We start from the raw sequence: 22,246 nt of genomic DNA, 5'->3' as shown, positions 1-22,246 counted from the left end.
AGGTCATATTCTTCAAATGTCGTCATCCACGTGACGACTTATAATAAATGGGTGATTAATTGATTTCTGTAACGATCATCGTATTAAGGGCACTAATTTACTTCTTGTAACTTTTTTTTTTCAAATTTCGACATTTTAATTTCAATGATAGAGATTTCCTTAAAAAATCAAAAATACTATTGAATATGAATTGTAGAAGGATTTTATTTCGGTGATGCAACCAGTATTGACTTCATTGGCGGATCTAGAATTTTTTCAAAGGGGGTTGAAAATTTTGAAATTGATAGAGGTGTTAGAATACATTAGTATCATCTAAAGCCAGGAATTTCCTAACGGGAGGGAGGAGGGGGGGGGGAGTAGAAGTCAAAGGATCTTAGGCTGCATTGAAGCCCCCAGTGGGTCCAGAGCAAGCTGACGAATTCTTACAGATAAGAGGTGAATTTTTATTGAAATCAAAAATAATGAACATATAAAATAATGCATTAAAAATTCAAACAGTGGGAGGGGGCGCTGGATCCGCCTTTTTACAGCTATGATTACAGACCGAGTCTAGATTTGTTTTATTAGATTTTAAAGTAAACATACTGATGACATAGGAACAAATATGATTTGATAAACCTTCGTCGTTATTAATTGTTCAAACTTCAGGTCATAAATGATTTTAAACGCGCATGCAAGGCGGGTTGACTTGCGACAGTGTTTTGAATTTCAATTCACCTTGTATGCAGCTCTCTCTCTCTCTCTCTCTCTCTCTCTCTCTCTCTCTCTGGTCAGGGCAAAGGGGGTGGGCAAAACCCCTTTCCGTCTCGCTAATTCCACCAGGCTGTTTTTCGTCCGTTCTTCATCGATTTATATTTCTAACAAAATTATATAAATATATGTGTAATATATGCATGTAATTAGGGAGGCAGACATATACCTAAATCAAATTAATACAGACCCTATACAAAAATATTCATAATTTTAATTGGACTAAATATCGTAACTTCCTTACGATTTCATCAGCTAATACCAGCGATATTTACTTATACATTGACATATACATATATATATATATACTAGGGTGTCTCATGTATTAAAAAAAAAAGATATTTGGTATAATAAAGTGTCGGGTAGAGGCGTTGATGATGCAAATGCTGTTTTTTGAAAACCAGCCAATGTCTGTGTTAACGGCAGGGTCAAGAATCAAACACGGAATTTCCCGGATATAAAACGAGCACCCCAGCCACTAGATTACAGCGCCTGGCGTATCTATAGGGTGGAAACAGAATAGTTAATTAAAGTGTGCGGTTATCCTTGTAAACGGGATAATGTATAGTCATAATGGAGATGCTGGCATAATGGAGATGTTGGTTTAAATAGAAATGCACGTATGGATGTACGAAAAATAGCTAGGTGATTAAAAGCTGTTGGGCTTTTTAATAAGGGGGCCCCGTGTAAAGGAAGGCTTTGACAGAATGAAGAACCCTCACTCCCGTGGTTTTGTGTTTTTTTCACTTAATGCTGTTGACCTCACTAATCGAATGTGATATGGAATAATATAAATCCGGAGAGAAAAAATCAAATTCAAGAAATGAAATTCAGAAAGCAATAGAAAGCAATCTTTAGTGTCCAGGAGAATGAATTAGGCTGCGTGAAACACACGTTTTCCGTCTCAACAAAAATGCATTACTGCCAACACCCACTCTATACAACACGCGCTATTCAGGTTTCATTGGGACATTTACATACATTCAACAGTTGGAAACATTAAGTAGTTCATTTCGATTTTCAAATTAAGATCTGTAAGACCAAGTTCATATATATTGAAGTTTAGTTAAATTACACAAAACATGTTTTGCTTTCCTTGTGAAATTAATACCGAAATATATTAATATATTAATTGAAATACAATGGTTTTTATGGGATGCAACAATGACGAAAACGAAATGCCTATGTATGAGAAGTCCCAATTCGCCTACCAAGCCAAACAAAATGTAAAACTTGTGTGAAAACATAAAAATACATGTAAGTATCGATCAAACACGTAATGTCTCTAAGTGTAGAAAGATGCCGCTAAGTGTGACAGCAAAAACTGAATTCAACAGAGAATATTATTTATATGACGAATCGCAGTACTTATTTGTTATGTCACGGTGAAGATGTTGCACAATGCTCACGTATGCTAACTTTGCAGATTATCCTGATTATGATTCAGATTACATGCACTTCTAATGCTATTTACATGTCCTATACAGACACATCATGAAACTGCTGTTGAAAAAGTGTTGGAAGAGCAGATACTGTACTTGTCGAGGTGCGGCTGTTGCTCCCCATGTCATTGGGATCATCAGCGTTGCTTCCCATGTCATTGGGATCATCAGCGTTGGTCTGTCAATTGCGATGTGTGTCAAAGCCTAATGGAAATGTCATGATTACTACAAGCTATCATAAGTTTCTTTTACACACAAGTATCCAGGAATGTGCAGTAAAAACGAACTCGAGAGTCAAACGAAAGCTTTTCAAAAATTCTCATCTGTACTTGATAAGTAATTTCTCTGTATGTTTTCGCTCGGGAATATTTTCCAAATGATCAACAAACATCCCCAATTTACAACACAATTCACAAAGACGTCTTTCACGTAGCCTGAGATATTCCCTACACTGATTGTTCGAGTTCTCTGATTAGATGATGAAGCATGTCGGAGTTTGTAGTTTTTCAAAATGAGTTCTAGACCACTATACACTATACCTTACACACGTTCATCTGACGTTAGAATATCATAGATTCATAACCTATACATGTAATAATGATATAACGGATTCATGGGAGCACTGTAGACTTAATTTTGTATGTATTCAATGCAAAGACTGACTCAACAGTTATTTGATTTGTGGAATTTGTCTATCTGAAATTGTTTTATATCGAAAGTGATGTGTGCATGCTACTGAACTTTTTATGCTTTCCTGAACTAAGAGTAATTGTAAGAAATATAGCGTATCACACATGCCATTATCTTGGATATGGCATATTAAGCAAGGAGAATGATCAAGTTATTATTTTTCTAATCACATTGTTTATGTATGTGTCTGTAACTACGATATTAACTGCTGAACGTATTTAATCTTGTCTCTGAAAAATGTTGATACCAATGAAGGGTTTGTTCAGTGAATCATTTTAAAAACAAATAATACTTAAAGTGCATGTTGCGCTCTATACGAAACATTTAAATAGATAAGGTAGGCATGTGTATAATTGTATACCCTACAGATATTGAGAGGTGGAAATGGAATAACTTACTTACCTTGGTGTTAGTCGTAGTGACTTACATAAAATAGACTTGCCTGCCTAATTAACATTGACTATAGCTAGCCTACAGGGTAGCGCTAATTGACGCCCAGGTTAGAGATGCGTAGGCTTGTTTGTCTGTTTATCTGTCTGTAAAACCGATTTCCAGACAAATCTTAAATAGGTTTTGAACTTTATCAATTAGACCGCAGACTAACAGTCTGTATGGAAAATAACTTATTTTATTTCTTTCTTTTTTCAAAATAAGATATGCATTGTTAATTTAATGGTATCTATGTTTAGGAAACTTATAAATCGCTGACTAGCACCCCCCCCCCCCGTATAAACAGGGTTAGGAAAAGCCTTCATTACCCCTTGTTTGCCGTAAGAGGTGACTAAATAGGGCGGTTCTTTGGAGGATATTGCAAAACCGATGTCGAGTGTCACAGCATGTGTAGTGAAATAAAAATCCCTCCCTGTCCAAAAGTCATAAGCGCCGAACATAGTACTATATTTTGTAGACCTTCATAGACAATGGCAACATCTCCATATTAGTGAAACAATTCTCGAACGAAACGTTAAATACTATACAACCAGCCTTTGAAGTTTCTTTCCAGTTGTATTCTGCGTGTGTTTGCATTATGATATATAAAGATTCATTATTGAATAATTAGTTTTTACACAAATGCATACTTCTCAGTATCACCCACTGAAACTTCAGGACACAAACTGATTATATAAATAAGGGACGTGGAAGTGATGGGCTGAACTTATAGGTGTATTTTATTTTGATGAACGTCGTTTATATATGAAGGCACCTGTCATAGTATTTAAACAAGTTGAAAAATACGGTTGTCGGTTATGATTGTCCAACGCTGACGGAGCGATGCTGAACACAGATAATACATATAACTGTTTTTATCCGGTGTTACGATACGCCGTCATTATGGCCTCTGATTAATTTCATTAACCCCTTCTCTACCGTACCGGACAATTTGACCGGTGGCGCGTAAAAACAGGGCAACGCAATAGGAGTGCCTCTAAATCATTGAAACTACGATCATAAGATATATGATCTATATATCATATTTTTGGAAATTTCCTCTATTTTTTGACTATGTAAAAATCAATAAAGTAAGTAAAGCCATTAAATTTAAAAAAGCATTTAAAGTGAAGGACGGCTTCGTCTAAATATGACGCAACGCTTTTTCGCAAGGTCATTTTCCCCCTTGATATGATTTTTTTTATTTTCCTTATGAATTCAATATTTTTTATATTTTTGAAAAGCATATATTCCCTGCTTTCAGAAGATAGAAAAAATATTTTTAATGCCTGACAAAGTTATAAGAAAATAGCAATTTTTTTGCACATGATCGTTTTCTTACGATTTTATTTTTCAATGTTTAAACATATCGGCGTTTTACCTATATTTATATATGGAAATAGGGAAAAGTAAATACAGCTTATAAAAGTTGAGGAAATTTCCATTTTGATGGGCCCTTATTCGTGTTATAATTCTCGGTAGTTTTTATATTACGATAAAATGAAATTGGGACATGATGCGCGGTTTTCTTTAAAATTAGCGACAAAACGTCGTCGCTAAAAGCGATCGACGGACATCGCACAATAAAGTGGTGAAAACTATAAAATTTGTATTGTCCTCTTTTAGTAAATTCAGTACCTTTTGATACATAAAACAATATACACATATGTATGAAATAATCAGCCAGGTATTCTCTGCTTTTTAAAAAAAGCATAAAACGAATATTGGTATATAACAGTTACACAACCTACATGTAACTTCATAAAACACCTATTGAGAATGTTACATCGGCAGAGTAAATTTAAAATAAAAGATAAATAAAATACTTCAATTTCAGATATAAACATTATATTTGTTCGAAATAGGAATAATTTCCCCCCTGCCAAACAAATAAAACTAAAAATAAGTTCGCATATAGCCTATAGGCCTATAGTTTTATTTTTCCGCGGACCCCGCGGGGTTTTCTGAAAGTGTGCACGGGGAACACGTGTTTCCAACACAGCTTCACTGTAACTGCGAAGGCTTGTATTTTACATCTTTAAAGCGACCTGATGTCAGAAGAAGATGCCCTGGAATTTCTGTTGCAGGATGACCCAAACGATCATGCATTCAGTATAAACATGTACATGTAAGTTGATGTAGCCACATGGCCGACTAGAAAAAAAAAAAAAGTTTTGTTATGTTATGAAAAATTCACGATTAATCAACGCGATTTGATGCCATAATTTGTCGTTTCATGAGAGAAAATATCTATATTTTATGATATCTAAACCAAGTTAATAACACCCAATTGTTTATTAAGAGCTAATATCATTTAATCTGTCCTGGTCCGGCATCAATCCATCTGATTAACACCCCCCTTTTCCCAGAATTCTCTCCGTACCTGACGCGCGAGTGTAAGAAGTGGGTGGATTTGGTGTACAATGCGAAGGGGGATAGTGTGGTTTTAATCAGACTGGGCATTCATGGCCGCTGGTGAGAGGGCTATTTTCCAGGATTTTCCCATGTTTATTAAAATTTATCTTTCTATGAATTGTAATGATTATCATAATATCTGGATTATTTTCTTCATATTGTAACAGAAATATAAACGAAATGTGTTTGGGTCGAAATGGGTGGGTGGGTGTGGGGGGGGGGGGGGGGTGGTGGGGGGTACGTAACATCAAAGTCTGATTATGACAGGCTAATGAAAATCATATAGATTTCTCTTTTATCCAAATTCATGTATTTTATATACACTGAGTATATTATGACCATAAATTACATGTGCTCTATACATGCTGGTACTGGTATGCTATGAGATGTGATCTTGCCTAGATTTTCTCTAATTTCGACTAAATCCACACCCCATCAGAGTACCATGCAAGGGGATTTAGACACTGTGTACCATGAAGAACCAATTCAATTCTACTTTTATATCTGGGGTCACATACTTTCCCTCAGAGTTGCAGTATTTTCGCTGGACCCTGTAGGTTTTAACCTGAATTTCTTCAGTACCTCCCCCCCCCCAATGTATATGCTAGGCATAATGCTGACACCTACACCATGCATATTTTTTTCCATTACGCACTCTGCTACACTTGCGATGTATAACAAAATATTACATTCATATCTAACACATCTATGTACGCAATCCCCTACCAAATGTCACTTCAAATACAGGACATCTCTATCTTTCAATAAATTTGAAATGTACTTAAGTTCGAAACTGTCCCTTGCTACCATGAAACTTATATTTTGCTTTAAAACATAAACCAACAATTCTTAATTGTAATTTCTTTTCATCTTTAAAAAGGGTATTGACATCCCAATATTTAGTGGGAAGTTCCCAGGTATCGTCCGCTAGTGACAGTCTGCTGGCGAATCCAGGCGTGCGATGGAAGGATGCTTATGTGAAGGACACAGGGACACCTGATCCAAGAACTGTGGCATTTCATTCAGAGTGACAACCTGAAATTCAGTTGGTATGACTCTTTGAGGTTAAATATAGGGTTTAATCTGTATACATTTGGTTAACAATAAATAATGATAAATAAATCCAGATAATACATTCACAAATGGAATCATGGCATTATGATACACTGAAATGCATGTTGTACTGTTTTTTACTGCATTACTAGGTATCACATACATACAAAGAGACAAAATATGGAAAATCATTATTCTGTTTCTAATTATAAGGTATAACAATTTTTCTAAATGCTGACAAAAAAGGTATGGTGGCCAATACTGATTTTATTTTCAATTTCCTTTCAGATACGGGACCCGATTATTCAGAGAACTGCAAATTTTAGGAAGCTGTTTTTGACAGAAGATTTGGTTTTCTCCATCTGTATTGCCACCAACCATTATGCTGAGATGGTCATATCTAGGGGGAAGGATTGTCATTATGCTTCCCAAGGAAGTTCGCATCCTCTCACTGAAGAGTAATTGTACAGGTAATACTAGTTTTAAAGTACCGATATTGTGACAGTGATTTTCAGTTTAAAACGAATAATAAAATGCATAATAAAAAAGATTATCTTTACCAAAATTAATCTTGCTGTGCGTCTAACTTATTTATTAGATGTTTACTACAATTACCTCTGATAAAATTTCATAAGTAATTAATGCATACTAGTAATTTTCAGAGGGCCTTGACTATAGAAAACATTTACAGAGCCATTTGAGCATTCAAAAGCTCTGACAATACATTAGTATTTAGGGCTAAATATTAAGAAATTCTTTTTTCTTCAGATTTTTGTGCATTATCTTATGCATGTTTGCTGTGAAGTTCCAGTTGATAGACATATATTGGTCAATGCATGCCCCTATAGGAACAACCCAGTACAGTGTATCAGGAATGATGTCTAGAAATAAGTTTTAAAAGGTTGAATATAAGAACATTTTGTTAAATATGATGCAAGTACATTTAAATCTAGTGATTGAAAGTTAGTACTTGAACATTCGTATACGTTGAACTTACAGAGGAAAAACGGGTAGTACTTTTTGATAAGGTATTGTTGCTTAGCAACCAAATATATTTGAATGCAAAAAATTTAAATATTTTAGATTAACAATAAAGATCTTTGTTTTAATGTTGCAATATTTATTCTATTTAGTGGAACATAATGGCAAAACGTCATATTATTAGAAAATGATGGATATGTACAATGTATATAAAGTACAAAGTTTCCATTTTATGACCTTTGACCTCAATTCTCTTCATCATATTTTTTGTTAAAAACCTTTTAAAATGATTAAAATTTATTTAAAGATTATATTTTTAAAATAATGTGACATTTACTAATCAACACTCAGTGTAATTGTGTTTAAATTGTGTCAAATGTATGTAGAAAGGCAAATTATGGTCAAAATTGTACTACGAGTGTTGTTACTTAGCAACCAAAAATATCTGTTTGTCAATAAGATTGATTAATTTGATTGTGATGCGTTTGTAGTATTTTTAAAGGCACATCAGCTCATACATTTAGATTTTCCTATTTTTGACTCTAATCTAGTGAGAGGGGTCGTAATATATATATTTCAGAGAGAGAAAATTGCAAAAATGTGCACATATATGACCTTTGACCCCGTAGCTCTCTTTGAGATCATGGGATACCTTGACAAACTTTATACGAAATTATTCCCTGTCCAATTCCTAACAAAATTATATGTCATATGCCTATCCTAAATCGTAATACATGCAGATTTTATTCGATGTAAAAATATTGTCATTTAGTCTTTAAAAACCTCTAAAATGTGCCGGTAGAGAAAGGGTTAACAATACAGCTAGCATTCATTTTCGCATTTTATCTTTTACCTTTTAATTTCTTATGCTAGGTGCATTTTGTATATTTTCTTCAACATGATATCCGCCTCTTGAAAAACAATCGTCAATGATATCTTATCATGTTCGTGGGTTAGACTGGCCTTCAAAACACTTATCTTCTAAAATAATCTTCTATGGATAATTTATTCAAGCTACCACTTTTAGTCGATACAAGGAATTGGGTATTTATTATGGGAATTGGAAACTAAGCATTTACATCTATGTTTCAGTGGTCGCTATTGAATATATATACAATTTAAGATCTACTTTAGTATTAGATAACAGCAAGCGTAAACATCTTTCAAACTTTTACCGTAGTAAATGAGAGAGAAATAACATTACCATGAAAAGTTTCTTTGTCCGTTTAAAATCTAACAGATATATGATTGTTTCAGAAATTGCAAAGTAATTAATTGGAATGTTGCTACAATGATCGTCATAACATCTCTTCAACCGTCCAATCAAAGATCATCCTAGTGGTTTCAATGTTGGGTATCGGTACACCAGGTAAAGATTCCTACATTTTCAGACTGTAGCTATGTTCATCACATTATATCACTAATTCATTATGCTTTAAACATATTTTGATATACGGGGTGGAGGTACGATAAAAAAGAGGTGAAAACGGAACAATTATACTTGTAATTAATTCGATATAAATTGAGGGTAGGGCAAACACTGGATCCACTTTCCGTAGTTCATTAAAGTTGAATTTTAAATTCCAGTTTTCACTAGGAAAATTGTAACTTTAAACCCATTTAATCTTGAACCATCCTCATATATTATTTTAACACTACATTATGTAAAGTGCTTTAATTTAAAAAAAAGCATAAGAAAGTCAATGGAATTTATTTTGAAAACAATTTGCTATGCTACGTGGAACATACATGTAGACATGTCTTTCTAACTGAAATAGCCTAGGTTGAAATGAAGAATGTAGTTCAAAACAGATATTTTCAATCTTGAAATATGCAAATAATTTATCATAAAACTTAGTACGATAGAGGTGAACATCGGGGAAAAGAAGATTCACTAATAATGCAGTAAGTTCGTCTAAATGTTTAACAGAATCAATAAGCAATGTTTGGTTCCCATAGCATGCTTGACTTGAGAGTTGATGATACATGTTTGTGCAGCCAGTACTAGTTTCTTTAGCAACAGAAAGAAGAACTTGTAATTCAGACTTGAAAATTATATTTTGTAAAGTGGGATCTTGAAGTAATTAAGATTGGGATTCAGGAGAGATAATGTATTGATAACAGTTTTTTTTCCTCCCCCAATTTTTATTGCGAAAGCATATAATCACCGTGTTGTTTGTCCGTCCGTCCGTGCTCATATTTCCTAAACATTTCATTATAAATGATCACAAATATTCTTTTAGACACATCTTTTTGAGCAAGGTCATTCTGGGCCCTCATAACATGTACATTATATAAAGAAAAGGTTCCTTATTTCTAAAGTTTATGAACAGGTATTGACCACGTATCACACAAATAAGTAACATCAGATTGCTTACAGGTAAAGGCCACTCTAAGTTTTTTTGTGTGAAAATCAATGCCCTTCAACATATACATTATATATGAAAAAAGAAACTACACATTTCAACAAATATCTAATAACAGTTTAAGCGCCACTTCCCATGTGAGGTAGTTTGTTAGTAAGATCCAGATCAGGAAGCATTCATCAATTTGACTGATGTTCGGGTTGTTACAAAGCAATAGATAGTAACAGTTCTAGAGGTGAGAATTTTAATTGTCAACGTTTATAGGAGTGATTATTACATTTTATTAACATATCTAGAGGTGATATATTTATTCTGTCTACAGCTGTAGAGGTTAGACATTTATTTTCAACAGTTCTTGACGTTAGACTGTTATATCATTAGCATTTCTAGAAGTGATAGTTTTATTTCGTCCACGGTTCTAAATGTGAAAGATCCTTATTGGTATTGTACAAAGATTCATATACAGATGTTTTAAGTTTCGTTATTGATAAATGTTTAGATTTATTCATGTTAACAATACATTTGTGCACTACATCGCGGGATATCTACTTTGTGCTTCTAAATCAGTCTATCAATTTAAGTTCCGTCCATTCATGAGCCACCTGATGAGGTTTTGGTGATATGCCTTTGTGACAGGAAGTTTGACGAGGACGTTATTGATACGGTAATTGTCACAGCATTGACAAAGTAGAGCTTAATTGTCATTGTTACGGTAATTTTCATATTAATAACACCATGTGATTGATACGATAATTGTCAATTAATAAGACAGTAAATGTATTGTCACTGAAACGGCAATTGTCACATGAATAACATCATGTCATTGATACGGTAATTGTCACATTAATAACGTAATGTGATTGATACGTGAATGATTTGTCCTTAATACAGTAATTGTCACATTATTAACATTGTAAATGTCATGTAATTGATAAGATGATTGTTACATCAATAACACAGTCAATCACATATGGTTGATACAGTAATATTTACATTAATAACACGATAATTGTCATGTCATTGATACGGTAGTTATAACGTTAATAATACAGTGAATGGCATGTCATAAACACGGTAACTGTCACATCACTGAAAGATGAGGAACAGTGATCAATTGTATAATTCCTATGATCAATGCAAAATAGAGAGTTGGACAAACACAGACCCCTAGGCACACCAGGGGTGGGATCGATACAGCTGTTGTCACTTCATTGACACATTTAAATGCCATTTGATCGACACGGCAATTTTCACGTTAACAACACAGTAAATGTCATATCATTGATACAGTAATTGTGATGTATTGTGTCGTGTGACTTACTTCCTCCAAAAAAACTTCTTTTAAGGGTCATTTAAATCCACACAATTAAAATTCAAAGCTCATTGTGATAGGAATGGAGTTTGATGTGTGGGGTGTCTAAACGGCTGAGACCAACTGTATTTCATTTGAATGATTTCTTCTATTTCTACAATTGTATGTTACCTATAGTGGAAGTGCAGTTAATTATTCTGAAAATTATTTGTGTGTGTCTCATCAGTATCTTTTTAAGTCAAAGCTTTTCAATTTGAAATGCTTTGACACAAGGACCTGGGATTGGGGGGGGGGGACTTGAGATATAGTTACCTTGGGTTTAGGGGTAGGTGAAATAAGATACAGTGACCTTGGGTTTAGCGGTAGCAAAATTGAGATGTTGTAACCTGATATTTAGGGGTAAGGAAACCGAAATATTGTTACCTTAGGTTTAGGAATTAGGAAAACTGAGAAAACTCAGGTGTTGTAACCTGGGTTAAAGACCCAATAATAATACTGTACGGTTTTTTCACTGATCACTGGATGTGGGCGGAGCTCATCTATGGTCATTGCTATTTACCTGGAATTTACTCGGCCGATAGATCAGGGTGCCGTGGATACTTTTGATGTACACAGGAAGGGTATCAGGGCTGTCAGCAGTGTTTCTGTGGTCATAGTGTTTGTATAGTGGTTGTATCCCTATGCCTAGATGTCTACACCACCCCTCTTTCTCTCTTTTACTCTCAGTCATTCATGATATAAATCATTTCAATAAGCTACAGTTTTAGAAATCAATGGGCAAATTACTGATTGATTTCTGATTGTGCAATTCTATAATACATACATGTACATGCATATAAAGTAGGAAATTACAATTATATCAAAATTGCCTTGTTCAGGGGTCTTTTTAAAAACAGTTGAATTACGAGAAAATAACAGTTGTGGACATGTCAATGTAACCAAAACTCTAGAATACAGGGCTTCCTCAAGATCTAAAGAATGCGTATAGACACTGTCTGTTACTGTTATCAACACACCTCACTGGGGTAGCTCTAAACCACAGTTTCTGCAGATGTCACTCGACCTGAAATGTATTGTTAAATATTTGAGTGACAGACGGTTAACAATTTAGGGTGTTAAATTAAAGTTGGGTCTTTAAGGAGTAGGAAAGCTAATATGTTGTAACCTGGGATTCATGGGTAGAAAAACCGAGATGTTGTAACCTGGGATTTAAGATTGGGAAAACTGAGATGTAACCTGCAATTAAGGGGTAGGAAAACTGAGATGTAACATGCGATTTAATGGTAGGAAGACTGAGATCTAACCTGAGATTTAGGGGTAAGAAGATTGAGATGTAACCTGAGATTTAGGGGTAGGAAGACTGAGATCTAACCTGATATTTAGGGGTAGGAAGACTGAGATCTAACCTGATATTTAGGGGTAGGAAGACTGAGATGTAACCTGAGATTTAGGGGTAGGAAGACTGAGATGTAACCTGATATTTAGGGGTAGGAAGACTGAGATCTAACCTGATATTTAGGGGTAGGAAGACTGAGATGTAACCTGAGATTTAGGGGTAGGAAGATTGAGATGTAACCTGAGATTTAGGGGTAGGAAGACTGAGATCTAACCTGAGATTTAGGGGCAGGAAGACTGAGATCTAATCTGAGACTTAGGGGTAGGAAGACTGAGATGTAACCTGAGATTTAGGGGTAGGGAAAAGGGGATGTTGTAACCTGGGGGTTAAGGTTAGGGAAACTGAAATGTTGTAACTTGGAATATAGGGGTAGGAAAACTTAAGATGCAGTGATGTCGAGTGAAGGGGTAGGAAAACTGAAGATGTAGTACTCTCCTTTTGCTTGCAGATTACAGGGGAGGAGTTTGTGTTGAATGATCTCCTGGATATCATATTCTATGAAGACTTACAGATAGTAGGACTCGGGTCTGTATTTCTGTTTTACGTTATGAAGATTTACAGAATCTAAAGGGGCTGTAAGCTTGCAAACGAGATGACGCTAGATTTGAGTACTTCCGGTTACAACCAAACCTTTACGCTTTGCATGCAGTTGGAAATATCCTGCAGTTTTTATCGTTTTTGGTCGATGCAAAGAAGTAGACGTTATGGGGAATGTTGTGCAGGTAAGTATAAATGCATTCAAATACCGGTAGTATACTTGATTTCCATTAAATAATAAATATCTTGGTTTTGTTTGTTACCACATCTAGGGCCTTCATACCGATCATCAGTCTTTAGTAACATATACGCTCAAGCAGATCTAAATAGATTTACATTTATTTATTTACAATCCACAAATCAAAATGTACACCGAAATACTTCAGATGCAGTCACGCTTGAAAATGTATAAATCAAATGTTTATAGAGGGAGGAGCATGGTTTTACGATATATAGAGATACTTTTTACGAAAAACATTCCTAGACACGGCAGCTGTAGTACTACTACATAGTACTATTTCTATATACAACATCACTTCATCACTGATTTGTTATCGGCGTCGCGCGTACATGATGTTGATTAGCTGCAATTATGTAGCCCTAGTCTCCTTTAAAAAGGAGGGGGGGGGGCATCAGAGTCAAAAACTCGGAGAGGGCTACATTATTGCAGTTAGACCTTGATAAATGTAATATTTACACAATTCATAGACAGCCTTTTCAGTTCATGCAGCTGCAATATTAACCGGACTCAGACACAACCAATATTTAAACCTAAAAAAAAAAAAAAATAACCCCCCCCCCCAAAAAAAAACAACTGCAAATACACACACACGCGCACGCACTTTGAAACTGTTTAATGATTTAACTAAAATGATAGTACAATGCAATATTACTGCTTTTTTTTAAACTGAGTGTTCAAATTAATGTTTTCAAATTGTTTCTTAATTTTGTTTCTATTCTTAATAAAATATTTCCTTTCACATTTTCCGTTTTTTCTTTGGAAATAGTTTCAAATAATTATAAAAATTCAGCGACCGATTATGCTTTGCATGGGAATTATGTACTGATTTTATAATCTCACAGAATATTGACAGTGGCGAATTTAAGGGGGGAGGGGCAGCAGGCGCCCCACCCCCTAACATTTTCAAAACTAAGGTAATTCGTGGTCTCTTGTTTAGAAAAATGCAAACAATAAAATAAGCAATAATTTCTTCCACTCTCGGAGAAATAAATGACAAAATCTTTTGATTTATTGGATTACTTTTATCAGGAGAACTTACATTTCTTCTAAAAACCCTTAACATTTGCGTCATTTTATTAATTTCACTTTATTAAACATGACAGAAAATAGTAAAAATTACTACTTGGGATTAATATTTCAAGCCCTATAAAATCTGTAAAATCCAGGAGCTTCCTGGGATTTCGCTCCCCTGGACCCCCACCAGTTCTTCGCCCTGTACCCACTGGGGTCTCGAGGCGGCCCCCAGATCCCCTGCCTTGTAAACTTGCGCCCCCCCCCCCCGCAATTCCTGGATCCGCCCCTGATTAATTATAAACGGATCATATCCACAGCATGCACAGTGCGTCAAGTTGATCCATTTCGACTCCTGGTAGACTGTCAAACAATAGTTCTAAAAAACTCTTGCGCTTGTTCACTTAGATTTACTTTTTACTACACCAGGAGTATTTCGGTGTTGTAATTGACATAACTATAGGAATGAGAGTACCAAACGCACGCACGCGTAACCCGGACGCAGTTTACCCCAAGATTGAGCGGAGGTATGTATAAATGTCGAAGTTTTTGGAATTAAAAGAAATATTATAGAGGTTCATATTAATTGTCAGGATGAAAAATTATCGCACAGAATCGAGAAATGATTGAGGAAATTACCATGGTAGGGGTATGCTTCAAATGAAGGTTGTAATTTACTGCAGATTGCTATGTGTTGTAAAAAAGTACAAATATGGCCTATAAAAGGCACGGGACCCTATATAATTTTTGTCGTTTTCTATCAACATTTGGAATGAACTTTCAAATCTTTGCGGTCATTTGTTTAAAATTAATATAGTTAATTAGTGAGAGGGCCAAAAGTTAGCATTGAGGTCTATGGGAAATGAATTGGTACTATTTTTTCTAAAGCCAAGCTAAGGATTTTTCATAATATTTATCGCTTAGAAAATGTACGTATAACGTACCCAACAAAAAGTGCTCCACATATACGACGCCTAGCGCCTAAACTAGGACTTGTGCCACTTAGGAGACCACAGGGCATTTTAATACATTGACCCCCTAATAGGATCTGAACCCAAAAGGGTAAGTATAGGCACCGATTTGGGGCATGGAGGCGCCAAATATACCCTATTTTCACTATTTGACTATATGAGATAGGGGTCTAGGTACGGCGCCTAGCGCCTAAACTAGGACTTGTACCACTCAGATGACCACGGGGCATTTTAGGGCATTGGCCCCCTTAAAATAGAATCTGACCCCAAAAGGGTAAGTATAGGCAACAATTTGGGGGCACGGAGGCGCCAAATATACCCTATTTTCACTATTTGACTATATAGATAGGGATCTAGGTACGGCGCATAGAGCCAAAACTAGGACTTGTGCCACTCAGATGACCACGGGGCATTTTAAAGCATTAACCCCCTAATAAGATCTGACCTCAAAAGGGTAAGTATAGTTACTGATTTGGGGCACGAGGGCGCCAAATATACCCTATTTAACTATACGCGATAAGGGTCTACGTGCGGCGCCTAGCGACTAAACTAGGACTTGTGCCACTCAGATGACCACAGGTCATATTAGGGCATTGACCCCCTTAATAGGATCTGACCTCAAAAGGGTAAGTATAGGCACCGATTTGGGGCACAGGGACACCAAATATACCCTCTTTAACTATATGTATATGCGATAGGGGTCTAGGTACGGATTGACGGACAATCTGATAAAAAATTATCCTGACTTATAAGCAGAGGGTCAATATCAATGTCTTATGAATTGTTTGAAATACTGACTTTTTCAATATTGTTTAAAACAAATTATTGTAAATCTATTTTGATCATTGTCAGAATGTTAATTTATATCTTCAGGCCTCGTGCTGAACAACCTGATTGGGAAGAAGGGCAGCCTCACCTCACTACAGGATTACTGGGATGTGGCCACGTTCTTTGAAATCTCCGTCCTGGCACAGGATTATGGGAAGGCCGTCCAGGCGGCAGATTGTATGTTCAGATTAGAACCCCCAAACTGGTGAGTGTGGACCTGGTGCTCTCCAAATTCTCGTATGATGTCTAATTTACAGGTTATCTCATGTCCTGTACTGTGTGACAAAATATATTCTACTGTCCTCCTTTGTACTGTGTGACAAAATATATTCTGCTGTCCTCCTTTGTACTTTGTGACAAAATATATTCTACTGTTGTCCCTTGTACTGGGTGACAAAATATATTCTACTGTCCTCCCTTGTACTGTGTGACAAAATACATTCTACTGCCATCCCTTGTACTGTGTGACAAAATATATTCTACTATCCTCCCTTGTACTGTATGACAGAATCTATTCTACTATCCTCCCTTGTACTGTGTGACAAAAGCTATTTTACTGTCCTCCCTAAGGCTCCCTTGTACTGTGTGACAAAATATATTATACTGTCCTCCCTAAGGCACCCTTGTACTGTGTGACAAAATATATTTTACTGTCACAGGGTTTGACACTAAGGCACGTCCGACCGACCGAGTCTACTAAATGATAGGTCAGGTCGGGTAAAATATCGATTTACTAGTCCGACTGGTCGTGTTGAAAAAATAAGCAAGAAACTTTAGTTTAAACCATAAGATATCTTATTTTTAACTAACAAAAATAACTGTAAAGAGTTTGCTAGCAATTTTGAACCGCGTGATGACAAAATCTCTATTTTTAGTTCTAATATATAAGTCGCTGTCGGAAGTGATGTTTTACGACATTTACTCTTTGTTAATGTGTGTAAAGTTATGTTTCGGATAAATAGATATAAACTGAACTTATTTTCGTTTAAAAAAACCAAAACAGATTATTTTAATTGAATATCAAATTAATAAATTACATCGTAAATAGCCATTTTTCGGTGTTGACACATGTGCGGGGATGTCTCGACTTCTCGTCCTCAAGGAAGGATGTTCCGAGAGAAAAAAGGAATAGGTTGGGAAGAAAGAAAACACTGGGCTTGTGAAATAGAAATTTTGAGGCCATTTTATTCTAACAAATGGACTAAAGAATTTCTGTGCCGAGTAGAATTTAAAGAAACAGAAAATGCGTTTGAAAATAAAAGCATTAAATTGAATGACGAGACTAAAAGATGTTTTTGAGACAATTAAGTACGTTTTAGTTTAAACTTAACGTTTGTCATTTGAATTATGTACTTAAATATGGAGAAACCACCAGGGTTTTTTTCTCTGGTAAGTTGGTCAGGGCTAGTTGATGTAAGGTCAGGTCTAGTAAAAATCATTTGAAGTAGCCCGACTGATCTAGTGCTAAAAAAAGTAAATGTCAAACCCTGTGTCATCCCTTGTATTGTGTCACAAAATACATTCTACTAACCTTTACCTGACACACTGGTCATACATAAAATCTTATAAACATTGAAAACAAAAGTAAAATATAAAAATGTAGGTGGTTACTTGTGAAGGGAAAAATGTTATAATTTCAACTGTGAGCAACTTGGTTTTGAATTGGTGAGATATTTTAGAACCTCATTGCTTATTTACACAGGTACCTGAAATCTACAGTGGGTAATGTATCTTAATCATGAGGTTTAAGAAGACAACAAGTTATTCCAAAGAATTACAGGTAAAAAAGTCAGGGATTTTAATAGTATAAAAGGGAAAATTTTGTACCAACATACATGATTTTTTCATTTAAAAAAATGTATATTACAAGAGGCACATTGATGATAAAAAATTTCAAGAGATTAAAGATTGAAAAGAAAGAATGTTTTAAAAATCACAACAGCTGAGCCATTTTAATATGATTCGGGTGAGTGATGTGACCCATGGCCTCTTGTATGTTCCCCATCCTAAAAGCATAGTGTCTGGTTTCCAGCCAACGTACAAATCTGCATAATTTTGTACCCGTGAACAAAGCGGAAATCACCAAATTGGGAAATTTTGAACCCATGGAAATATTAAGCACACTACGTCAACAGCATGAGGAGAATTTTTTTCATATTGATATGAAAGTTCTGTTGTGTAGCATGACCTCGGGTTTAATTATATCCAACAGGTTACAAAAAGTTTAAACTTGGGTTGAGTTAAATCAACATTACCGGTATGTAGGTCACAATAAGTTTAAAGGTTGTTGAGGAATATATGGGGGAAAAAATCAAATATCTTTTTAACAATTACAAGCTAGCCTTTAAATCAGTATGCAGTCATTCTCTATGTAATTTGAATTTGTTTACACGACTAATTGTGCCTAATTTTGCTTTAATGTTAATGGATTTTAATGTTGATGTTAATAATTTAATGTTTAATTTAGCATTAGGCAAATTGTCAGGGTAGAGTATACAGTCTATGGAACTAAGGCAGCCACAACAATGTTTTACAAAAAAATCCATAATCATTAATTTGATATAATAAAATTTTACTTGTAACACACAATTTATTGGATCTTATCAAACGTTTAAACAAAGTTGCTTTTTAGTCTTGCTATATGGCGTCTTATGGATTACGTCACAATACGTTGGCTGTTAAGTTTCCATTTTGTTGCTACGGCAATATAGGTTTGCATTGTATTAAATTCATATTTTCTGTATAATTACTCATCAAATGATATTAAACATGATTTTCTAAATCAAATTATAAGGAATGAAAAGTAATTTTTCTCATGTCATATGATATAAAGTAAGTTTGGGCAATTTACACTGTTTTATTAACCACTTTGATAAAATTGAAATGCCCTTGAACTTTATTATCTTTATTTCATGTTGCAGTTATTTAATTTCTGGATGGAATTTTTCGCAGAAGCTTGTAAAACTGACTCCAAGGAACTGACCAGTAGTTCATTTCCTGTGAGTATGTAATAAAAATTTACATTTACCATGAGTTTGTCATTAAAATTTACATTTGCCGTGGGTATGTCATAGAATTTACATTTACCATGTCAGAGTATGTCATCAAAATTTACATTTCCCGTGAGTATGTCTTAAAAATTTATATTTCCCTTGAATATGGCATAAAAATTACATTTCCCGTGATTATGTCACAATAAAGCACTATAAACATTTACATTTTCCGACTGCTGGTGACAGATGATAATTAATTACAGGTAATACTTAATTATACATGTAGATGATAATTAATTACAGATGATGATTAATTACAGGTGTTGGTGCAGGAGCCTACTAAGGTTTTGATGGCGAGTTACGTCCAGATAAATTGGGATGAAGAAACAAAAGAAGTGAGACTATGGCACGTTTATCCCGAGACGGAGAGTAGCAAAGACCATGAATGGACGTTCCCTGCTACCTCTATCAAAGGAGTCGGGTATCGGTCATCATTCCATCTGTCTATCTTAAAGTCTTCCCTCAATCCATCTCTGTCTATCAAGTCATCCCTCATTCCATCTGTCTATCAGTCTTCCCTCAATCCATCTCTGTCTATCTATCAAGTCTTCCCTCATTCCATCTGTCTATCAGTCATCCCTCATTCCATCTGTTTATCTCAGTCATCCCTCATTCCATCTGTCTATCAGTATTCCTTCATTCCATCTGTCTATCAACCTGTGTATCTTGTCCCTAAATCTGTCTGTCAATGAATGTTTTGTATTTCAACCCTCATTCCATCTGTCTATCTATCAAAGTCATCCCTCAGTCCACCTGTCTATCAAAGTTCTAATATACAGAAACGTGCAAAAGAAGACATAGCAATTTTTCATATATTTATAGAATTAAGGAGGAGTACTACACCAGAGGAGTTTGATATGGATTAAAAATGGAGAATGTGTTCGGCAATATTTCAAAATTGAAAACTTTCAATTCACTTTACGTACAGGGTTTGACATTTAATTTCTTGAGCACTAGACCAGTCGGGCTTCTTCAAATGATTTTTACTAGACCTGACCTTACATCCACTAGCCCTGACCAACTTTCCAGAGAAAAGAAACCCTGCTGGTTTCTCCATATTTAAGTACTTAATTCAAATGACAAACGTTAAGTTTAAACTAAAACGTACTTAATTGTCTCAAAAACATCTTTAGTCTCGTCATTCAATTTGATGCTTTTATTTTCAAACGCATTTTCTGTTTCTTTAAATTCTATTCGGCACAGGAATTCTTTAGTCTTTTGTTAGAATAAAATGACCTCAACCGCTTTTTTAAAATTTCATTTTCATAAGCCCTGCTTTGTTTCTTCCCAACCTACTCCTTTTTTTCTCTCGGAACATCCTTCCTTGAGGACAAGAAGTCGAGACATTCCCGCACATGTGTCAACAACGAAAAATGGCTATTTACGATTTAATTTATTCATTTGATAGACACTTTCTTATATTCAATTAAAATAAACTGTTTTTTTTTTTTCAAATGAAAATAAATTCAGTTTATATCTATTTATCCAAAACATAACTTTACACCCATTAACAAAGAGTAAATGTCGTAAAACATCACTTCCGACAGCGACTTATATATTAGAACTAAAAATAGAGATTTTGTCATCACGCGGTTCAAAATTGCTCGCAAACTCTTTACAGTTATTTTTTTTAAAGTTAAAAATAAGATATCTTATGGTTTAAAATAAAGACATTCCCGCACATGTGTCAACAACGAAAAATGGCTATTTACGATTTAATTTATTCATTTGATAGACACTTTCTTATATTCAATTAAAATAAACTTCTTTTTTTTTCAAATGAAAATAAATTCAGTTTATATCTATTTATCCGAAACATAACTTTACACCCATTAACAAAGAGTAAATGTCGTAAAACATCACTTCCGACAGCGACTTATATATTAGAACTAAAAATAGAGATTTTGTCATCACGCGGTTCAAAATTGCTCGCAAACTCTTTACAGTTATTTTTTTTAAAGTTAAAAATAAGATATCTTATGGTTTAAAATAAAGTTTGTTGTTTATTTTTTCAACACGACCAGTCGGACTAGTAAATCGACATTTTACCCGACCGGACCTATCATTTAGTAGACTCGGTCGGTCGGACGTGCCTTAGTGTCAAACCCTGGACGTAGTTAAGAAAACGGAGTTTTAGTATACATGTAATCTGAAAAAATTGAAAACTCTGCAGGACTTTTATTTGTGATCTACAGTGCAGCAGTCATCACACTAACATATTGTGATACCTAACTAAGTGATAAGATTTGAAAGGAATACACAAATGTTGCTGATATTTATATTTTCGGTCTTGTTTTAAAAGAGGTGTAATTTCATTGTATGATTTTTATGTGTAAATTCATTCTATGGATTTCATTTTACTAGTTTGAAGTGTAATTTTGTGCTGTTTGATTTCAGCCTGTACAGGAGAGACTATCGTGCTGTATTTCTGTACGTCCAGGAAAACTCAGATGATTTCCACATCTTTTTTTCCTCGGAGCTCCAAAGAAGGGAGTAAGTATGTTATATTACATAATACTATTGGAATTAAATCATATTTCTAGCTGCAAATCATCTCCACTGAACAGAACCGTAGTGCATGAAGTAACTTACTCTCACAATATCAAGTTTCTTGCCCAATCCCGGTGTTTTAATCTATTTCTTCGGTCAAACATTTTACATGATTATATGTATGAATATGACCACTGACCTATTAACAGAGTTTCTATAGGAGAAATTTGTCAGACTTAGCTAAAATCAGGAGTAAAATATTACACAGAAAACAATTACAG

General features: G+C 34.9%; 1 protein-coding gene and 1 pseudogene across 1 annotated transcript in view; one reads left to right on the top strand and one right to left on the bottom strand.

Annotated features, from left to right (window-relative positions):
* The window catches only part of LOC125673012 (uncharacterized), a 1,263,960-nt gene that overhangs the window by 1,045,930 nt on the left and 195,784 nt on the right, over positions 1–22,246 (bottom strand). The gene's annotated exons all lie outside the window — the stretch shown is intronic.
* Positions 13,427–22,246, top strand: part of LOC130046656 (mitogen-activated protein kinase kinase kinase 15-like) — a 66,938-nt pseudogene continuing 58,118 nt past the window's right edge.

The sequence above is a fragment of the Ostrea edulis genome, chromosome 3, assembly GCF_947568905.1.
Source record: "Ostrea edulis chromosome 3, xbOstEdul1.1, whole genome shotgun sequence".
In the NCBI taxonomy this organism is placed as follows: Eukaryota; Metazoa; Mollusca; class Bivalvia; order Ostreida; family Ostreidae; genus Ostrea; species Ostrea edulis.
Note: the sequence above shows the minus strand (reverse complement) of the source record. Positions and strands in the feature narration are given on the sequence as shown.